General features: G+C 32.2%; 1 pseudogene; it reads left to right on the top strand.

The window, feature by feature from the left end:
- Nucleotides 1-7,191: 7,191 nt before the first annotated feature.
- Nucleotides 7,192-8,170, top strand: LOC100248762 (peptide chain release factor 1, mitochondrial-like; annotated as a pseudogene).
- Nucleotides 8,171-22,523: the final 14,353 nt, after the last annotated feature.

The raw sequence follows: 22,523 nt of genomic DNA, 5'->3' as shown, positions 1-22,523 counted from the left end.
GTCTCTCAATAATGGCTTCAGAGCTTTCAGTTTAGTTGCCAACACAAAGCTAGTAGACCCACTAAAACTGAGACCTTCCCACCAAACCTGCACCTTATCCTTGAAACATTCCTTCTTCAACCACATATTTTCGAATTTAAAAGACACCGGGCCTCTCCTCACTCTTCTCCCATTTAGAAGAATTGGAAAATGATCTAAAACCTGATTAGGAAGAACACACTGCACAACCCCTGAAAAGTGATCTTCCCACTCCTTCAAGACCAAAAACCGATCAAGCCTAGAATGAGATTGATTATTCAATCCACCTTTTTAAGTGAATGAGCCTCCCTTTAAAGACAAGTCCCTTAACTCTAAATCCTCGATAATTTCCGAGAATCTTCTCATTTAGTAGGTTAGTTTATCTCCCCTACTACTTTCCACAAGAAACCTAACCACATTAAAATCACCTGCCACGCACCAAGGGCCACCCTATAACCCTCTCACTGCACCTAATTCATCCTAGAAATTTTCCCTCTCTTTCTTCAACGTAGGACCATAGACCCTAGTGAAGTTCCAACAAAAATCATCCTCACAACTTTTAAACCAACAAGACACTAAGAAAGTTTCCACTTCCGCCTCCAATAACTATAACACCCTATTATCTTAGAACACCAACACTCCACCAGAGGCTTCCCTTGAGTTGATGGCCCCCCAATCTAAACATCTTCCCACACCTAGGCTCCTGACTATCCCTTTGACATCTCTTACATTTTAGTCTCCTACAAGCACACCAAATCTACCTTTTGATCCTTAATCAACGCCTTGATCACCTTTCTTTTCTCACAATCATTAGCCCCTCTTATGTTCCACAATAATATTCTTAACTTCATCACACAAACATAGAAAAACCCCGCTCACCTCTCAGCACCAACAAGACACCAACTTCAGTTAGCCAACTGAAGTACCCCCGCATTCTTTCCAGCACCACTATAATTCACTGAACACTCGATTTTTTTCAATTCACTCTCTAATCTAGAAACCTTTTGGATTTTCCTTCTTTTTCCGTCCGAATTGCCCTTAATATTTTTCATCTCTTCGATTCTTCTCAAAAGGAACAAAATTTCCCCCTTAAACCCCTCGGTAGGCATACCCAAACAACGGCAGACTTTCACGAAACTACAGTTCATTCACGAACCCAAAACACTCACCTCTTCCTCCTCTAAAACCCTTTCCACGTTTTTTACCGGCAACGCTCTCCCATCATACTCCTTGGCTCCCTCTTCCATATCGATTGAAACTCCTCTCTTACTCCCATATGCACGGATTACTCTCAACGGGTCAATTGACCCCTCTCTGCTCACATAATATGGCCCCTCAAATGCCACAAGGTCCCAATCAGCAACCACCACCTCTTTTTTCTCCCCACAGAAAGAAAAAGAAAAGAACCTCGACCCCCAAGGCCAAGAAAAGAGCAAGTCTCAGAATGGGAGTACTTGGAAGCTTCCTCTAACAAGGACTCATTTGGTCCAAACTTCCCTCTAGCTTCAGCCAATGGCGCAACACCAAGAATTACTTCAACGAGTCTCCTCTCCAAACACAAAGTCTCAACAATAGGAGCCCTAACCCCATTTAAGCCTCCAGTGACATTCATCTGGGCCAGACCTTCTTGACTAACAGTTGGAGAGTTAGATTGGCTCGAGCCCCCAAGCCCATCGACCCCTAAAACCCCTAAAGAATGACCCTTCCTAAGGCCCTCTTGGGTCACAGGCCCAATCTTAACAACAGCCCGCTGATAGGAATCCTAGGTTCCCAATTGCTCATTGTTTTTCACCTTGTCCGACTCGGCCCAAAACACTCTAGGCCCACTTATTTTCCCCCTTAATCCCACTCCATCATTTGAACAAACACCAGTATTCTCAACTACTCTCTTCCCCTTCCCATCATTTCCTACACCTACCTCGGCATCCCCGGTCATACCCCATGCCCTGTAGATCATAAATAACTCCCAACTGCTAAGCTTTGCCTTCACCAACTGGTCCCACTACTCTCTCTCCCCTGTAGTTTGCATTTGCACCCGCGATGGCCCAAAGCTACTCCCCACGTGTGAATCCAAACCTCTTTCATCTCTAATCTTTGACCACCCCTTCCCTTGCGACGACACCACCACCGACACCGAAGGTGCCACTTCCCACCATAGTTGGATTGCAAAACATAAGGAACCCACCACCAGTTGTAATGACCTGGGTAAATCTTTCCCTTCTATCCTCACTAAAAGCTTAACCTATTGAAGCTGCACAAACTTAGTTGTGTCATCATCCACAACAACCAACCCTCCGCAGTTATCCCCTAACTCCCTGAACACTTCATAGTTCCAGAAATTTAAAGGTAGCCCTACCGCCCTCACCCAACAATGATTTGAATAAACTTCGGGCTTAAAATAAGCTACATTGGGTCCCCACGTCTCTAGATTAAACGTCTTATCCTCAAAACGTTGAATCCCCATTTGCAACACTCTTTCAACTTCCTCTGCAACCTCAAATTCCGTAAGAAATAAGCCACCTCCCAAATTCGAAAAACTCACTCCCCCTTTCAAATTCCAAAGACTCATCCCTTATCTCCTTAACCAAGATAAATCCGGACACTGAGTTGCCTCTTCTCTCCATCATCCCACAAGACAACGCCCCAATTGCTCCTCCCTACTCCTCAAGGCTCCGCCTCTAAGTTGAAGCCACATTGCGTCTCCTATTCTTCCCACTTTTGTCTTCGCAACCTCAATAAAAAACCATTTTTTCTCCTCTTTCTCAACCTGAACTTCACCTCTCCTTCCTTCTTTGACACCTGCAATGCCTGAGTCCACCTTGTCTTTAGTAGGGAGAACAATACCAAGAGAACAAAGCTTGTCAGCTAGCAAAACCCATCCCCTTAGAATCCCTCTACCCTCCGGAAATACCAAACATAACCTCTTCGCTTCTAGATCACGAACAGAGTAAAGAATATACCTCATCGCCTTGTTAGCATGTCTTTCCAGTCTAAATTCATTCTCTTCTCTTCCCAACTTTTTACAATTTTCCCAAGCCTCTCCTTCCTGCAACAAACTTCCACTCTCTCCAACAAGCACCTCAAACTAGAATTGCCAAACCTTATCCAGGTGGAGAAGCCTCTACTTCTCTCTAAGATGATACCACAAGGCTTCCCCCCAACAATGTTGATCGAAATCTCAAAAGACTTCAAATCCACAGTGAACCAGCACCTACCACCTCCCATTCTCTCCATAATCCATAGTGAATCCATAATTTTATATATTGAATAAAATAATATGAAATTTTTTATTTATAAAGTTCAAATATTTTAATTATGAATGAAAAACCTAAGATCCAGTAGGGTAACACTAGAAGGGTGAATGTGTGTATTTTAAAGATTTTTAATACAAGAGTTGAAATTTACTATCCAAATAATTCATAAGTATGAAAAATTAATTAACAAGTGACACCAAAGGATTTTACATAGGAAACCCCAATACAAAACATGAAGATAAAAAACTATGGAGTCTAAGACTTTAGATCAATAATCTACTATATAATATTGTAGTACATTGTTTTACCTGACAGACACTATCTAAGACTCACTCTCCCACAATTATACCACAATTCACGTCCACAAGGCAACACCTTGAATACTTCAGTAGATTTATCTCAACTCCAAAGGGGATGCAAGTTTCTTCAACAACCTAAAATTCATTCAACGATTATTTAATAGCTTTTGGGAATATATATATATATATAGGCCTAAGAGCCTCGAAGATCGTAAATGAAATTTTTTTTAACAAATAAAATCTACCAAAATTTGGTAATTTGAGGATCAAGCGCTCAAGCAAACTTAACCACTGCTTAAACACTTAAATAAGTGTTTGGGTGTTAGCTTCAATGCTCGGGCATTTGGTAAGTGCTTAAGCACTCTTACAAATTTTTAAAAACTATTTAGAAAATTTTAGTTCAATTTTAAACTTTTGATCCAATCCCTACCTATTGAAAAACTAACTTTTGTTTACCCAAACTTTTTCAAACTTACACGTGATGTTTCGATTGATTAATCAACAAGTTCGAATCTTCAATGAAGATTAAGTCATCATTTAAAAAGATCCCAGGATAAAAAAGAACAAAATTCCGAATAAACAAAAACCATGCATAATGTCCTAACAATGGATATTGTTAAATGTAAGAGAAATTTCATTTTTTAATAAATAAATATTGGAATGTAATATAATTTTGTTTTAAATATTGAAAAATAATATAATTTCATATTATTTTTTTATTCATTTCAATAATTAAATATAAATATAATATAACATATTTTATTGGATATGATATCTTTCGATATCACAATATTTAAGAATATCATATTTCATTGAAAATCATATCCTAACATATACATTTTCTATTCAAGGAGATTTAATATCTTAGGATATATATATTTTATCATATTATATCTTGCCAATTAATCATACCATGTTAGAAAATATGAGAATATATCGGATTATGAAAACTTGTGGATAATCATCTATATTAATGTATATCTCTTTGTGACTCCCTATAAAAGGGAGATACCTCTAATGAAAATCTATTCTATTCTCTTCCTACATTCTAATTTGTCTTTCTTGTTTTCTTCTCCTTTCACTTTATAATTTTACAACATGTTATCAACACGACTAGTCTTTACAAAAGAAATAGAAGACTTTTCTCTATTAAGAGAAATAGAAAGATGTTCTCATTTTTAGAGAAATAGAAAGACTTTTTTCTCTTCTTTCTCACAAAAAGGTATGTGATAAACTTATATCATGATTTTCTATTTTATTACCCTTTGATCTCTATTTTCATTTATTTTATTTGAATACATAAATATGTATAATCCCTATAACCAGAAGTTATGGGGTAAATTATAAATTATGGGATAAATTCATAACCAAAAGTTATGAAAAATATGTGTAATTCCTATAGCCAGAAGTTATGGGGAAAAATTACAGAATTACAAATAATGATCAGAAATTAAGTATATGATCCATAATTATTTATTTTTAATTATACGGTATAACTGGATGTTATATCAAACAATATTATATAGCCAGAAGTTATAAAATAAATAAATAAATAAATGTTCATAGCCTGAAGCTATGTACAAATTTACATAAAATAATTCATAACTTCAAACTATATATTACTTTGCACATTTTTGTTATGATAAAATAATCATAGCTTGAAGCTATGAAAATATATATATATATATATATATATATATATATATTAAATTTTAATTCTTATTTCATATTTATACATTTTTACCATATTTATAATTGATAAATTTTAGGTCATTATATTTTTAGATATTGTTTACTTGAAATATTGTTAAAGCATTTTATTAATGGTTTATCATAATAATTGAAATATTTGTCTGATTAATATTATATATAGCTTTCAGATAATGTCAAACCTTACAAAGCTTGAATTTATTGCCCTCGATATTTCGGGTAAGAACTACTTATCTTGGGTTCTGGATGCTAAAATTTATCTAGATGCGATGAATCTTGGAAATACCATTAAAGAAGGAAATGACGCATCTCTGTAGGATCACGCCAGAGCTTTGATATTCATTCATTATCACATTGATGAAGGATTAAAAGGTGAATACCTTACGGTTAAAGATCATTTTATCATTGGGAATAATCTAAGGGAACGATATAACCACCAAAATACTGTAATCCTTCCAAAAACACGCTATGATTGGATGCACTTGAGATTACAAGATTTCAAGTCTGTTAGTGACTACAACTCGACCCTATTCAAAATTAGCTCACAATTAAAATTGTGTGGAGAAAAGGTCATTGAAGAAGATATGCTTGAAAAAACATTCACGACTTTTCATGCCTCGAATGTGCTCCTGCAGCAGCAATATCTAGAGTGTCGTTTCACTAAATATTCAGAATTGATCTCATGTCTTCTTGTGGCTGAACAAAATAATGAGCTATTACTGAAAAACCATCAATCTCATCCTACTATGCCTATGTCATTCCCTGAAGCCAATGCTACATCTGTTCAAACCCTTGGACATGGTAAACACAATTCTTCTCATCGTAGTGGTTCTCAAAGTAAAAAGAACAACTCAAACCACCAGAAGTGGAATAATTCAAAGGTACAACCTGAAAAGAGGATAAAACCACAAAGTAAACATGCTCGTGAGAATAAGTGTCATAAATGTGGCATGAAAGGACATTGGTCACGTACTTGTCGTACTCTAAAACATTTTGTTAACCTTTATCAAGCCTTAATAAAAGCAAAAGGAAAGGAAGTTGAAATGAATTTCATTGATAGTGATGGCCTAGTAGATCTAACCCATTTAGATGTTTCAAATTCTTTGAGAATCCTAATGGGAAAATTGACCATCTAATTGGTGATGGAAATGTTTGTTATGATTAAATGTTATGTTCTTATTTAGTTCTTTACAAATAGGTTTATTTTGTTATCATCTTTAAACACATTGTTTATTATTCATCTTTTATAGTTTATTTCACATTTTATTATTTCTTATTTAAATTCTCCTCTTTATTTATACTTGAAGATACATGGATCTTTCTCATACCTTGGTACAGCATACGACATCCAATGTAGATGCATGTCTTGCAGATTGTGCCACAACACACACAATTCTTTGTGATAAAAAATATTTTTCCAACATATCGTTGGTTAAGTCTAATGTTAATACAATCGGTCACCTTTCAAGTATGGTTAAATGGCTTGTATGACTAGCATGTGATTAATTTATTTTATTATTATTATTATTATTATTATTATTATTATTATTATTATTATTATTATTCATTTACTTATTCATTTTTTAGAAAATTGTATGAGAATTGAGATTTTAGTTTTTCCTAATTGCATAAATTGATATTTCATATATATTTATATATTTATTTCACTTTATTCATTTATTTATTTTTGTAGGAAATTGCTTGAGCTTCATGATTTTAATTCTTTTAATGCGATTGATATTTTAGTTTTAATTACATAAATTTAATTTTTAATTTTCAATTACAAGAATTTTTTTATCCTACTTTTTAAGATTTTCAAATTTTACTATTTTATTATTAATATATGGTTACTAACTTTCTATTTTCTTTTGTTTTATAGAGAAGAAGGCAGACATAGGAAAGCAGTGGGGTTTAACATGAGAAGCAGATGAGGGTTTTTTGAAACAAATTGGAACTCTTTACGCATCCTATACAACTTATCAAATTCAAAATGGGTTTTTTCATTCGACTATGGCCAAAACCCCTTTCTCCTTCATCCGCTCATACTCCATGGAATTGCAACCTCAACTTTCCACTAATCTTATTGGGATTATGGAACAAAGGCTGTTAGCGATTGAACACAGGAGTGCTTATCTTCAAGATTTTATAAACCGGACAACCAGAAGCCTCACCAGTGGAGTATGCTAGGGCTAATAAGGAGCTTCAGAAACTCAGAAGTTCAATCGAACATATAACTGAGTTGAGGAATAAATAGAAGGAGATTGATGGTTTGAAGTCGCTCATGGCCGAATGTTCAGAAGATAAAGACATGCTTAACATGGCAGTCGAGAAATTGGGTCAAGCCACAGAGAAAGAGAAAATGTTGCAGAATTTGCTGCTAAAATCATTACTTCCTAATGATGAAGCTTATAAAAGGGACTGCATTTTGGAGGGACCGGAAGAGAAGAAACTTCTTTGTTTGTAATGGACGTATTTAAAATGTATGAGAAATACTCATAGAAGAACGGTTGGAAGTTTGAAGTGGTAGATATAACTGAATCTAATCTTAAAGGATATAAGGAAGCTAGTGGAACGATCTTAGGATCTGGTGTATATGGGAAGCTTAAATTTGAGAGTGGAATTCATCGAGTTCAGCGAGTTCTAGTGACAGATAAGTTAGGGCGTGTTCACACCAATGCTGTGTCAGTTGCTATCCTCACTCAGGCTGATGAGGTAGATGTCCAGTTGAGGAATGAAGATTTGAGAATTGATACCTACAGATCTGGTGGTTCAGGTAGTCAGCATGCGAATACTACAAACAGTGGTATTAGGATAACTCATATTCCATCTGGGATGACAGTCGCCATACAAGATGAATGATCCCAGCATATGATCCACCACGCAACCTAGAAAGGACACACAACATCTTGAGATTTGAAGAGAGAGGGGTTGCCACTCATAGAATGATTTTTTTTAAAGACAAAAAGATTGCAGACACTCTGAGTAAGGACAGGGTGACAGTCCATTATTTGTTCAGTTTCCTGTTATGGTTTCCACTTCCTCAACTGGTCACTGCTCGTAATTTAATTGTTTTCTATTTTGATTCCGTTCTTAGATTCTCACTTTCTTTGTCATTTTCATTCTTTTCCCCATTTTTCTTTTTCTTTTAATTTCACACTTGCATTGAGGATTGAAGAGGAGGAATAGCACACAGATTACCATTCCACGCTCATCTATAACCAAAATGCAATCTCCCTCGCCAGTTTCAGTAAGAGTACTTGTCATCCTATCAATTATTATTTCGAATTTCATGAATGTATCAGTTGTTGATGAAGGGCTTTGTTCAGCGCCTTCGAATTCTGACAGTTATTCGAACTCAAGACCTATGTACTAGAAAGTCACGAATCCTATGCTGGCTCCTTCTCATCTTTGAGACTTTTCATGCTCTACTCGCAGTGTGTATTAAAAAAATATCTTGCCTTAATCATGCTTGAAAGTCATGTATTCAGCTCTTTACCTGAGTGGACCAATACACCAGGAGCATATTTAATCACACCAGCTATGGGATCACACTTTGTAATGTACTTAGCAAATATGCAAGGAAATTCAAGGTCAAGGCTTCCTTCATATGATGTCAAGAGATTGTTGGTTCAACTGTCAAGCAGCCGCTTCTTAAAACTCCCGATGAGGTGTTTTTTTTTAACTCAAAAAGCTTTTTCCCACACCTTATGATATTCATGTCTCGATGGTTTAAGTGGAGCTTAGGATGGCTAAATTTTCAATGGCGAATCTAATGGAATTTGGTGGTCGTTAGTGCTGCACTGAATAGGTTTTGAATAGAGATCCATGGGTGCTTTCCATCTTTGGTGGTCAGATTTTTTATGGAGAATTCATAAGAATCCATGGCTAAATTGAGAAGCTGTAGACCCTCAATTTTGTCCCTTTTTCCAGTGCTCCACAATAGTTCCTTGATGGCCCATAACTACTCATACTACTTACCTTTTTTTGAGCCACCTCGGAGATTCTGGTTGAGGGATTGTCTAACCCCTTATTGTGATCCTTGGCAGTCTTGATTTAGACTTAGACTTTTCTTTTCTTTTTAGGATAGCTTTTAGGCGCACTTTTAGGACAATACACTTAGGCATGTTTAGGTCACTTAGACAATATCTCGATCACTTTAGGACACTTAGATCCATAATAAACAGCTTTTAGCCTACGCACACTCACTTTAGGTCACTTAGGCATATTACACTTCACCTAAATTCACTTAGATACCCTTTTGCTTACCTTAAACACTTTTTAGATCACCCTAGGTCACTTATGTACCTTTTAGGTTCACTTAGGCCCATTGAGGGACAACTAAGCCTGCTTAGGTTCGCCTCAACCCACTTAGGTTTACCTAGTCTTACATAGGGTACCTTTTTGGCACATTTCGTATGTCTCACGTGGCTCGCGTGACTTGCACAAATCGTTTTTGTAAAATCACATGACTTTATTTATTTATTTATTTATTTATCATTATATTTTTTATCATTTTATTTATTATCTTGTCTAATTCCTTATTCATTTATTTTTTTTATTATCTTGTCACTTTTTTTCGTAAGTACTTGTCATTATTTATCTATTTTAATTCAATAATTCCGTTTAAAAGTTTTATTTTTATTTTTATTTGTATTTATATTTTTATTTGTGTTTTTTATTTTACTACTATCATTATTATCATTATGACTTACCCAATGATTTTATTTATTTATTTTTTCATTTGCTTGAGAGTTTTAAAAAAAATAAAAATAAAAACACCAAAGGAAGTCGTGGTTTGTGGGTTAGAAAAGCACTGTGGGGATTCAGCAATCACATCACCGCCAATCATCGCCACCGTCGAATGTCGCCGCTGTCAACGACCAAGGCAATGCACCATGTCTAGAAGTGGACCGAGATTTTCTGGAATGCGGAAGCAAGTCCTAGGCCTGTATAAAGTATTCTTATGGGCAGCACGTCCTAAATCTCCTGAAGATCGGCGACGAATTGAATCATTCGTTTTCAGCTAAATTTCGCTGCAATTCTAAGCTTGTTGATCGAAAGAATTTTCTTTACATTGAATATTTGCTTCGTCGAGGAAAACTCACTGGAAAAAGGAGATTTGCGTTCTCTACGCTGTAAAGTTCCCGTTCTTGTCAATCTAGCGTGATTTTCTTGATTTCTCGTTTCGATGTTTGGTCATGGCGATTTAGACCTTCGTTCGTTAATTTTCGTTGATTCTTGCGATGAAGATGCTCAATTCTTTATGGTGGTGCCTCCGATCTTGGTTTCTTGGATTCTAGAGAACAAAGAGGAAATTGGGGATTTTCCGTTCTTCATCAAAAGGAATGGATTTAGGCAATCGTGATTCCATGGTGTTGTTCCTTCTTGCGTGTTTCTCGTATATAGCTAATGGCTGAATAATTCTTGAATTTCTGGTTACGTATTCATGGGTCCTTAGCATTGTGTTCATTTCTGTTGGTAATGATTGTTTGCGGATGACGACTTCATTCATTGGGACAGTTTGGGATGGCTCTAGATTGGGATTGAGGAGGCTCCCGGGTTTATTCTCATGAGATGGGCAGTTAGGGATGGAATGACTCAACTTCTTGGTTTATGGTTCTTTGGTGAAATTGAAGATCAATATTCATTCTTCAAACTGTTTGTGAGGTTGAAATTGATGCCATTCTCTATCATGTTGCCACGGATTCGGGGATTCGAGAAGGAGATTTATGGGTTTCTATTTATATGGTTTCTTTGGGATATAATGGTATCCTTTATTTTGTTGTGGACGCTTGAATTGCTATAATAAATACAATACGAAGTGGAAGGTTTTATTGAAAGCCTTAGATGATGATATCCCATTCCAACTGAGTGGCACTTCACTGGCAGGCTGTCCAAAAATACTACTATCTTAATGTGAAGAAGACACAGTCTGCATGTATGCACTTTCCTTATCCATGCACATTAAAAAAAAAAAGAAATGGAATGTTTCACAGAAGGAATGTGCTACCATATAAATAAGGGTCAGAGATAAGATTTTAGGGGGGTGCAGAGATCCACACATGGAGGGAGAATATATTTTTTTTCTTTGGGGGGAGATCAAGACACGAGAGGATTTTTTTTTTTAGAGCACGCGAAGAATTTTGGGGAGCAACAGGGAACTTTACACAGGGATCGGGTTGCCATTTTGACACGTCAAGAGGGGATTTTTTTTTTCTACAACACAAATTAGTTTTCAATGGAGCATTTTTTAGATTTTTTTTAGTTCATTGGTTAATTTGATTCTTAGTGATAAATTTCCTTAATCTCAGCTCGTATAATTTCTATTTATCTCCTAGATTAGATGTTTTTTATCATTTTGGTTCATTAGTTTGAATAATTGTAAAAATTTATATTTTTAGTTCCATGTTAGTTTATTTTTAATCTATCTGTTAGTTTAATTCTGTTCGTGATTTTAATTCTTTAACCTAATTAATCCTGTTAGATAAAGTACGTATTTTTAATTTTGATTTAATTTAGTTACAATTTATTCTCTTAGTTTAAATATGTTTATGATGTTAATTTGTTAGTTTAAATAGTTTTGTGAGATAAAGTTTTTTTTTTTAATTAATTTAGTTGCAATTTATTCTCTTAGTTTAAATAGTTTTGTGAGATAAAGTTTATTTTTTTTGGATTAATTTAGTTACAATTTATTCTCTTAGTTTAAATGTGTTTATGATGTTAATTTGTTAAGTTTAAATAGTTTTGTGAGATATAGTTTATTTTTTTCGGATTAACTTAGTTACAATTTATTCTTTTAGTTTAAATGTGTTTATGATGTTAATTTGTTAGTTTAAATAATTTCGTGAGATAAAATTTATATTTTTAATTCCGGATTAATTTAGTTTTAGTTTATTCTCTTAGTTTGAATGTGTTAATGATGTTAATTCTTTAGTTTAAATAATCACGTTAAATAAAGTTTGTGTTTTTAATTCCAATTACTTTGATTTTAATTTGTTTTTTTGTTTAAATGCATTAATTGGTCTTAATTCTTAGTTTAAATAATCACGTTAACTAAAGTTTGCATTTTAAATTCTAGTTAGTTTGGTTTAATATGTTTTTAGTTTAAATGCATTTGTTGATCTTAATTCTTAGTTTAAATAATCACATCAAATAAAGTTTGCATTTTTAATTCCTAGTCAATTTGGTTTTAATCTGTTTTTAGTTTAAATGCATTTGTAAATCTTAATTCTTAGTTTAAATAATCATGTTAAATAAAGTTTGTGTTTTTAATTCTAGTTAGTCTGGTTTTAATATGTGTTTAGTTTAAGTGCATTCGTTGATCTTAATTCTTTAGTTTAAATGATCGTATCAAATAAAGTTTGTGTTTTTTATAATCTGAATGCGTTCATGATTTTAATTCAATTGTTTGATTAACCCTCTTAGACAAATTCCATATTTTTAATTTCGATTTTAGTTTAATTTTATTTTGTTAATTTATTTATTTGCTTTAGTTTAAATATATTAGTGATTTCAATTTGATAGTTTAGCCAATCTTATTAGACGATGTTGATGTTTTTAATTTAATCTAGTATTAATTATTTTTAGTATTGAATGTGTTTGTGTGTTTTTTATTTCATTAATTTCGAATTTAATCCATTTATATCCAATTTTGTAGTTGATTATAATTTTGTTTAATCAATTTAGTTAATCACGTGTTATTATTTTCGTGGCTTATGCATGACAATTTTAATTTTGATCAATCAGTATTTAGTTTTAGTGTTTTTAGAGTTTAAGTTAATTAATTTAGTCAATCACATGTTATTATTTTTTTTCATATTTTTGAGTATGGCATATTTTGGTTTTGATCCATTAATATCTAGTTCGAGTTTTTAGGAATTTTAGATAATCAATCCAGTTAATTGCATGTTATTGTCTTCCTATTTTCAAGATTGTTAAACTTTGGTTTTTGATTTACCATATTTTGTTAGAATGCCAATTTATCTTAATTGATCCCATATTATCATCTCCATATGCTAAGTTTGTTGACTTTAATCTTTGATTGGTTATTTTTTATCTTAATTCTTGCGTTTCTTGAAATCTAAATGTTAGTTTTGGAGAATATTTGTGTTAGTTTGTTTGATTAGGAAGTCATTAGTTTTTTTTTTTTTTTTTTTTGCCTTAATGATTGTTGGTCAAATCCTTTTTTTAAGGCCATTGGAAACCCATGAAGGTTGACCCTATTATCACCACTTTGATTGGCATAATTATCTAAATCTCTATTTTGTGATTTTGTTTTCCTTTGAGTTGCCTTTGTTTAATGCTTGAATATTGTATTTTGAAAATCATCTTTTTCTTATTTTTAAAAGAAACCTTTCCTCAAAATGTTCCTCCTTGAAGTGCATTTAAAAAATTCATTTGGAGTCCTTATAATAAAAAATCTCATTTAAAAAAAAATAATAATATGCAACCATTTTTTTTTTTATCGGTTTGCATCATTCTTAGTTTTCAATAAAAATTCTGGTTTTGAACAAAACATGAATCAAAGCTTGTGGTCCCAAATAAATAGGATAATTATAGGCTAAATTATTGTATATCAATTGGGGAATTGGTGAAACCCCTACATAAGAAAATCTTTTCAAAACTTATTTTTGCTACCACCCTTGCCATTTGTTGTAATCATATCTATCTATTTTTTTTAGGAATTGTATACAAGTTGTGTGTGATAATTGATTATTTCGTATATTCTAATCATTTTTGCTATGCTAATTAGATACTAAGTATGTTAGGATTTCTTATTTTATTATTTATTATTTATTATCTAACCCCGTGTCCTAAGGAATCGTATTATGAGTTATTTATGCTATCCAGGTACGCCCTCTATCACCCACTTTCTAAATTCTGTTAATATGTTTGTCACTGTTAACTATGCCAATGTTTGATAGTGTTTGGGTGTTTTGATATATTTGTCTCATTGTTCGGTTATTTCTAATAAAGTGCATGCTGGGTGATATACTATTTAAACTAACCTTTGATGTTTTATGATAGCGCTTAAAAAGTGGTCCAGGTACTTACCCTAAATCTTCTATATGATTGTGATTGGTTTTCTTGTTAGGCATGTCATTCTTTTGAAATCACCTAGCCTACTTAGGTATCTATAATTAACAAATTAATTGTCAAATTCCCCTTAACTTAGTCAGTAGAGACCTTTATAGGGCTTCGAGGGGTGCTACCTTTTAAAGGTACCTTCCCAGTAGGTAACCTGATCCCCAAACCTAGACTCGGGTTTTTCAAAGACATGTTTTTCTAAACACTATGGAGTAATTTTTTTAGGGTTTTATTTCTTATTTTATTTTCCCTCTAAAATAAAATAAAATAAGTGGCGACTCCGACTTTTCCAAAAATTAATTTTTCACGAAACAAAAGCGAGTCTCGTCGATCGAGTGGGGACGCACGTGAAAAGTGCGGGTCCACAGAAGCTTTAACCTTTGTTCTTTTAATAGAAAAATCCTTGATGGCATAGAAGATGGATTGATTGATTTATGGAAGATTATGTGGTTGTCATATTTAGATAAGGAAGTAGAATATTGTGTTAAGGACATCATGATTATATTCATTTTAAAAGGAAACAGGTAGCCACGTATTGGGGAAAGTGGGGGCTGCAAATTTGATTCTAAAAAGATGCAACCACACCATGGCATTGCATATAGAGATAGTTGAAATCTAAAACAATGAGGATTAAAGACGGTGGGGATTTTTATAGGCTTCAGCGGAGGATTCTAAGAAAAAGAGGCAGCCACATATGGAAGGATGAGGCCACTTTCGAAATAGGGACACGCCAATGCACTCTCTGAGGGAAATCACGGCTGCCATAAAAATATAAGAACAGAGGAGAAAAAAAGAAAGGATTTTTGGGAGGGGGCAGAGAGAACACACGGAGGAATTGATTTCTTTTGGCAAAGATTTTTTGGGAGAGATCCAAACATAAAGTAGAGTTCTTCCGGAGAGAACAGACACGGGATACTTTTTAGGCAGAGAAAACACGCTAAGAGAATTTGTTTTTTTAGAGAGAACACGTGGAATTTTGGAGGAGAGCGAGTGACTTCGGACAGAGATCGGGCTGTCACTTTGATCATCAAGAGAGTATTTTTTTTTTCAGACACAACACATGTTAGCTTTCGTTTTCGATAGAGCATTCTCTTTAGTCTAGATTTTAGTTCGTTAGTTTAATTAATTTTCGTGATAAATTCTTTTGAACGTCAATTCATACAATTTGTTTATTTCATTTTTCTATTTTTCTTAAATTAGATGTCTTCTTTCTTTTGTGATTGCAATTCATTAGTTCCATGCCAATTCATATTAATTTATATGATAGTTTAAATAAAGTTTGTGTTTTTAATTTCAATTAGTTTGATTTTAATTTGTTTTTAGTTTAAATGCATTTGTTAATATTAATTCTCTAGTTTAAATAATCATATTGAATAAATTTTGTCTTTTTAATTCCAATTAGTTTGATTTTTTTTTTTAGTTTAAATAATCATATTAATAAAGTTTGTGTTTTTAATTCCAATTAGTTTGATTTTAATTTGTTTTTAGTCTAAATGCATTTGTTAATCTTAATCCTTTAGTTTAAATAATCATATTGAATAAAGTTTGTGTTTTTAATTCCAATTAGTTTGATTTTAATTAATTTTTAGTCTAAATGCATTCGTTGATCTTAATTCTTTAGTTTAAATAATCACATAGAATAAAATTTGTGGTTTTAATTCGAATTAGTTTGATCTTAATTCGTTTTTAGTTTAAATGCATTTGTTGATCTTAATTCCTTAGTTTAAATAATTTTATTAAATAAAGTTTGCGTTTTTTAAATTCCTATTAGTTTCATTTTAATTTGTTTTTAGTTTAAATGCATCCGTTGATCTTAATTCTTTAGTTCAAACAATCGTGACAAATAAAGTTTGCATTTTTTTATTCTTGTTAGTTTGGTCTTAATTTGTTTTTAGTTTAAATGCATCTAGTGATCTTAATTCTTCAATTCAAATAATCATGTCAAATAAAGTTTGTGTTTTTTTTTTAATATTAGTTAGTTTGATTTTAATCCGTTTTTAGTTTAAATGCATTTGCTGATCTTAATTCTTTAGTTCAAATAATTGTGCCAAATAAAGTTTGTGTTTTTTTTTTTTAAATTCCAGTTAGTTTGGTTTTAATTTGTTTAGGCTTTAATGCATTTGTTAATTTTAATTCATCAATTCAAATAATCTTATTAGATAGAGTTTAATTTCAATTTAGTTCAATTTTAATTTATTCTATAATTTGAATGTGTTCATGATTTTAATTCAATTGTTTGATTAACCTTCCTAGATAAATTCCATATTTTTAATTTCTATTTTAGTTTAATTTTAATTTGCTGATTTATATATTTGTTTTGGTTTAAATGTATTTGCAATTTCAATATAATAGTTTAGCCAATCTTATTAGATGATGTTGATGTTTTCAATTCTAATTTAATCTAGTATTAATTATTCTTTTAGTTCGAATGTGTTTATGCGATTTTGATTTCGTTAATTTTGATTTTAATCCATTTATATCCAATTTCGTAGTTGATTATAATTTTAGTTAATTAATTTAGTTAATCATGTATTATTATTTTCATCTTCTAAGTATGGTAATTTTAATTTTGATCTATCAATATTCAATTTTAGTGTTTTTAGAGTTTTAGTTAATTAATCTAGTCAATCACATGTTATTATTTTCATATACACATTTTAGGTTTTGATCTATTAATATTTAGTTTGAGTTTTTAGGAGTTTTTGGATAGTCAATCTAGTTAATTGCATGTTATTGTTTTCCTATTTTCAAGATTGCTAAACTTTGGTTTTTGATTTATCATATTTTGTTAGAATGCTAATTTACCTTAATTGATCCCACATTATCATCTCCATATGCTAAGTTTGTTGACTTTAATATTTGATTGGTTATTTTTTTACCTTCATTCATGCATTTCTTGAAATCTAAATGTTAGTCTTGGATGATATTTTTGTTAGTTTGTTTGATTAGGAAGTCATTAGTTTGTTGCCTTAGTGATTGTTGGTCAAATCCCTTTTTTTAGGCCACCGGGGGACCCATGAAGGTTGGCCCTACTCTCACCACTTTAATTGGCATGATTGTCTAAATCTTTATTTTGTGATTTTGTTTTTCTTTGGGGTGCCTATGTTTGATGCTTGAATATTGTCCTTTGAAAATCATCATTTTCCTTTTTTTAAAAAAAAGAAACCTTTCCTCAAAATGTTCCTCCCTAAAGCGCATCTCAAAAACTCATTTAGAGTCCTTAGGATAAAAATCTCTTTTTTTAAAAAAATAATATGCAACCATATCTTGATCGGTTTGCATATTTCTTAGTTTTTAATGAAAATTTTGGTTTAAACAAAACATGAATCAAAGCTTGTGGTCCCAAATAAATGGGATAATTCTAAGCTAAATTCATGTATATCAATTGGGGAATTGGTGAAACCCCTATATAAGAAAATCTTTTCAAAACTTATTTTTGCTACCACCCTTGCTATTTGTTATAATTATATCTATCTATTTTTCAGGAATTGTATACAAGATGTGTGTGATACTTGATTATTTCGTATATTCTGAATCATTTTTACTATGATAATTAGACATGCATGTTAGGATTTCTTATTTTATTATTTATTATCTAACCCCCCATGTATTGAGGAAGCATATTATGAATTATCTATGCTATCCAGGTATGTCCCCTAACACCCACTTTCTGAATTCTGTAAATATGATTGTCATTATGAACTATGCTTATGTTTGATAATGCTTGGGTGTCATGATATTTGTTACATTGTTCGATCATTTATGATAAAGTGCATGCTGGGTGATATACTATTTAAACTAACCTTTGATGTTTTATGATAGCGCTTGAGAAGCGGTCCGGGTATGCATCCTAACTCTCCTTTATTGTGATTTGATCTTGTTTGGCATGCTATGTTTTTGGAATCATCTTAGTCAACCAAGGTATCCTCAATTAATCAATTGATTGCCATATTTCCCTCAATTTAGTCAGTGGAGACCTTTGTAGGGCTTAGAGGGGTGCTACCTCTTAGAGGTACCTTCCCAATAAGTAACCTGATATCCGAACCTAGACTCGAGTTTTTCAAAGACACATTTTTCCAAAAACTATGGAGTCATTTTCTACGGTTTTATTTTTTTGTCTTATTTTCCCTTTAAAATAAGATAAAATAAGTGGTGACTTTGAATTTTTTTTTTAAATTAATTTTTCACCAAATCAAAAGCGAGTCTCGCCAATTGAGTGGGGACGCACGTGAAAAATGCGGGTCCACAATAGGGTATTGACATCATTGGGAAGATTTCGCCGAAATCTTCCAATGGTCATGAGTTCATCTTGGTCGTCATCGATTACTTCACCAAGTGGGTGGAGGCTGCCTCATATGCGAGATTGACATTGGTTGGAGTTGTCAGTTTCATCATATCACACATTATATGTTGCTATGGAGTCCCTCATGAGTTGATCTTAGATAGAGGTGTACATTTCAGAGCAGAGGTTAACACTTTAGTGCAGAGATATGGTATCCAGTATCATAGGTCCTCTGCGTACAGGCTGCAGACGAACAAGGTAGTAAAGGCTGCGAATAAAAATATTAAGAGGATCTTGCGAAGGATGGTTGAGACTTCTCGGGATTGGTTAGAGAAGCTCCCTTTCGCATTATGGGCTTATCGGACTTCTTTTTGCACCTCTACAGGAGCCACACCCTACTCCTTGGTGTATGGTATGGAGACAATGCTACTAGTTGAGATTGAGATGGGTTCATTGAGGATAGCATTAGAGTAGTAGATTCCAGAGGTAGAATGGGCTCAGGTCCCGATTAGATCAGCTCAATCTCCTATATGAGAGGAGATTGAAGGCAGCAGACCATGTTTGAGCTTATCAGAGGAAGATGACCCGTGCATTCAAAAAACGGATCAAGCCTAGACCGCTATAGAGAGGTGACTTGGTTCTGAAGGTCATCAGGGGATTGATCAGAGATTCCAAAGGAAAGTTCAAACCCAATTGGAGCGGACCTTACTTCATTAGGGAGCTAACCCCAAAGGGCGCTGCATGGTTGAGGGATCTAGATGGAAACCGATTCTTGGAGCCAACTAACGTAGATTGGTTGAAGAAGTATTATGTTTGAGACCATGGTTGCAAGATGGGTGGCCATCATTTCGACTAGCCATATACCTTGTTATTCTCTTTTGACATATAGACCGTTGCTAGCCCATTGAGCCTCACATGTGCAACAGAGCCTTTCCTTCTTATTACCCTGCTTACATTTGTACACCGGGATAGGGGCCCTTTAGTGTATACATGCTTCATTCAAGAGTTTCATAAGCCTTGGGCCTACGGGCACATCATTCTCTCATTATTTTTCCCACCATCACACTACTGCATTCTTTCATATCTCATTGGTTGTGTTCTTCATCTCTTCTTCTTTATTCTATCTACTACTTATTTTGCTTCATATTCTCTCCACCCTGAGTGGTGATCTTACTTCATAAGGTTAATTTTTTGTTTATTCTTTACCTATTTCATAAGATAAATAAAGTTAAATTTTGTCACATTTATTTATTTAATCATTATTATTTTCGTTATTATTATTATTATTTTATTTATTTATTTATTTTAAAAATTCCATCTTTAAATAATTCTTTAAAATTTCGCTTTCCAAATTTAATTTCCAATTTCTGAAATTCCAATTTTCACATTTATTTATTTAATCATTATTATTTTCGTTATTATTTTATTTATTTACTTATTTATTTTTAAAATTTCAATCTTCAAATAATTCTTCAAAATTCCAATTTTTAAATTCAATTTTCAAAACTTCCATTTTCAAATAATTTTTCAAAATTCCAATTTTCAAAACTTCCATTTTTAAACAATTTCCAATTTCCAATTTTCAGAACTCCAATTCTCAAATAATTTTTCAAAATTCTATTTCTTCAATTTAATTTCTAAAATTCCAATTCTTAAATTCAATTTTCAAAACTCCAATTTTTCAAATAATTTTTGAAGCTCCAATTTCTTTCAAATTTAATTTCCGAAAATTCCAATCTTCAAATTTAATTTTCAAATTTTCAATTTTCAAATAATTTTCAAAATTCTAGTTTTCTTTCATATAATTTGAAGTCCACTCCAGTTCTCAAATATTTTTAATTCTACAACTTTTCATTCTTTATTAGGATTTTATCTTGTTTTTAATAAACTTGCTACCTTTTCTTTCAGGTAAACACTTTCACAAATTTTCTTTGATTTTAAAATAATTTTTCGTTTTCCTTTATTTTTAATAAGCATGAAGATAATTTTCATAATTCCAAAATAATGGAATTTGTGGGATTAATTCATGCAAAATCAATTGGGCTTTGATAGGGGCCCTACATATGAGTTTTTCTCTTCTGATTGTCGACTATCATACTTAATGGATTTGCTTGATCTTTGGATTGTTCTTTGATATATTTGCAATAATTTTGTACTTGAGCTAACCTTGTTTCTATGATAGTGTACTATTACTTGTTGCTAAGGTACGATCTCACTCCCGCTTTGCTTATTCGTATGCATGATTCATTTTATTCTTTGATCATTTCATTGGTATCCATTATTTTCCTTATCAATTACCACATTTGCTTCACCTTATTTAGTAGAGACCTTGTTATAGGGCTTAGAGGGGTGGTATGGTCTTTCACTATACCTTTCTAATAAGTAACCTAACCCCTGGACACAGACTCGATTTTTCATAGACTTGTTTTTTTTTTTTTCCTTCAGAAGTCACACTTAGGGTTTTTTTTTTCTTATTTTGTTTTTTCCTTAAAAAATAAGTGGCGATTTCAAGTCTTTTTGTAAAAATCAAAATTTCACCAAACAATTAAAAAAAAACCAGTTTTACCATCGAGTGAGAACGCATTGAGCGAAATACGGGGTCCACACATGCATAATGTCCTAACAATGAATATTGTTAAATGTAAGAGAAATTTTATTTTTTTTTAATAAAAAAATGTTGGAATGTAATTGTGGACCCCGCATTTTCACTCAATGCGTTCCCACTCAACTGCGAAACTCGTTTTTTTATTTATTTGGTGAAAATTTGATTTTTAGAAAAAATACTTGGAGTCGCCACTTATTTTAATTTTTTTTTAAAGGGAAAACAAAATAAGAAAGAAAATCTGTGTGACTCCTTATTTGGAAAAAACAAGTCTACAAAAATAGAACCTAGGTTTGGGGATCAGGTTACTTATTGGGAAGGTACGATAAAGAACGTATCACCCCTCTAAGTCCCTAAAAATGAGTCTCTACTAAAGAAGGTGAAGCAAATGTGACAATTGATGACGAAAGCAATGAATACCAATGAAATGATCAAATAATAAAGCAAATCATGTATCAGAATGAGCAAAGTAGGAGTGAAATTGTACCTTAGCAACAAATAATAGTATGCTATCATAAAAACAATGTTAGCTGAAATATAAAATTATCGCATACATGTCAAAGATCAGGACAAAAATCAAGCAATATTCATTAGGCATAACAGTGGACAATCAGAAGAGAAAATCCATATGTAAGGTTCCCGCCAAAGCCCAATTGATTTTGTTATGAATTAATTCTTATAAATTCCATTATTTTGGAATTATGAAAATTTATTCATTTTTATATTTAAAATCTTGAAAATGGGAGCTTTGAAAATTAAACTTGAAATTTGGAATTTTGAAAAATTATTTGAAAATGAGAGTTCTAAAAATTAAATTTGAAAATTGGAATTTTGAAAAATTATTTGAAAATGGAAGTTTTGAAAATTAAATTTAAAAATTGGAATTTTGAAGAATTATTTGAAAATTGAGGTTTTAAAAATTGAATTTGGAAATTGGAATTTTGGAAAATTATTTGCAGATTAAAGTTTTGAAATTTGAAATTTGAGAATAGAATTTTTAAAAATTAAATTTGAAAATTGGAATTTTGAAAAATTATTTGAAAATGGAAGTTTTGAAAATTAGATTTAAAAATTGGAATTTTGAAGAATTATTCGAAAATGAAAGTTTTGAAAATTAAGTTTGAGATGAAAATTAGAATTTTGAACAATTATTTGAAAATGGAAGTTTTGAAAATTAAATTTAAAAATTGGGATTTTGAAGAATTATTCGAAAATGAAAGTTTTGAAAATTAAGTTTGAGATGAAAATTAGAATTTTGAACAATTATTTGA

The sequence above is a fragment of the Vitis vinifera genome, chromosome 14, assembly GCF_030704535.1.
Source record: "Vitis vinifera cultivar Pinot Noir 40024 chromosome 14, ASM3070453v1".
NCBI classification, from domain to species: domain Eukaryota; kingdom Viridiplantae; phylum Streptophyta; class Magnoliopsida; order Vitales; family Vitaceae; genus Vitis; species Vitis vinifera.
The sequence above is the reverse complement of the archived record's forward strand: the minus strand, read 5'-3'. Positions and strand labels throughout refer to the sequence as shown.